Below are 1,361 nucleotides of genomic sequence, written 5' to 3' on the forward strand. Positions count from 1 at the left end.
TTTAGATTAGTGGCAATTCTATAGGATCATTTGTATAAAATAGTGTTGCCTCCATTTTAAAATCAGGTTTCCACCCATAATTTTGACTCAGCATTACTTGAATATAGATCCCAAGATCTGATTTTTTGCTGTTGCCTACTATAATAAAGGTTCTTTAAAAATCAGTATTTGGGATTCCCTGGTGGTGCAGTGGTTGAGAGTCTGCCTGCCGATGCAGGGGACACGGGTTCATGCCCCGGTCCGGGAAGATCCCACATGCCGCGGAGCGGCTGGGCCCATGAGCCATGGCCATGAAGTCTGTGCATCCGGAGCCTGTGTTCCGTAACGGGAGAGGCCACAACAGTGAGAGGCCTGTGTACCACAACAAAATAAAAAACAAAAAACAAGTATTTTGGGAAATCATATTCTAGACTATTTTACTCTTCCTTCTCTTATAACCTGATCATAATACTAGACTGGAAGTAGAAAAACCTCCACCAAAACGTATGTTGCTTTTTCTGTTGAAGAAGTCTTGTTGTTACTAAGTCACAACTGGTCACTTTTTTTCTTTTTTTGCTGTGTCCAGCTACAAACCATTCTTAGTACCCACTGTTCTGAGCACTGAGCATAGAAATAGCCACTTCCTCTCTGACCCAATGTCACAGGTGCGACAGAGCAGCTGCACTGCTAGGGCCAGGAGGTCTGGCATCTGCAGGGCACTATCCCCTCATTTCACCCACTGGAACTGATCACCTTCATGGAGCAAAAGAAGGATCCTTAGATTTGAAGGGAAATAAGACAATAGCTATATACCCAGGTACGTGTGAATGGATAAAGTGTATTTGTCCCAAATTCACACTGCTAAAATAATGTGTATCTATTTAGTCTTACAATGATTTCTTTGCAGATATATGGAATATATTTATTATTGATATTGAATGAAATATTTTAAAATTCCATATTGCTTTACAACAATAGTAGAGGATTTTTAACACCCCACTTACACTAGTGGATAGCTCATCCAGACAGAAAATTAATAAGGAAACACAAGCCTTATATGACACATTAGACCAGATAGACTTAATTGATATTTATAGGACATTCCATCAAAAAGCAACAGAATAAACTTTCTTCTCAAGTGTACATGAAATATTCTCCAGGATAGATCACATCTTGGGTCACAAATCAAGCCTTGGTAAATTTTTTAAAATTGAAATCATATCAAGCACTTTTTCTGGCCACAATGCTTTGAGATTAGAAATCAATTACAGGACAAAAACTGTAAAAAAAACAACACACACATGGAAGCTAAACAATATGTTACTAAATAATCAATGGATCACTGAAGAAATCAAAGCGGATTTTAAAAAATACCTAGAGAC

At 38.2% G+C, this 1,361-nt stretch overlaps 1 non-coding gene across 1 annotated transcript; it reads right to left on the minus strand.

The window, feature by feature from the left end:
* Positions 1-555: 555 nt before the first annotated feature.
* LOC114891359 lies at positions 556-689 on the minus strand. The gene has a single exon (XR_003792471.1). It is a non-coding gene; the product is annotated as a small nucleolar RNA SNORA43 (small nucleolar RNA).
* Between the last annotated feature and the right edge of the window lie 672 nt (positions 690-1,361).

Source organism: Monodon monoceros, unplaced genomic scaffold (assembly GCF_005190385.1).
Source record: "Monodon monoceros isolate NGI ecotype Baffin Bay Population unplaced genomic scaffold, NGI_Narwhal_1 Super_Scaffold_11, whole genome shotgun sequence".
In the NCBI taxonomy this organism is placed as follows: domain Eukaryota; kingdom Metazoa; phylum Chordata; class Mammalia; order Artiodactyla; family Monodontidae; genus Monodon; species Monodon monoceros.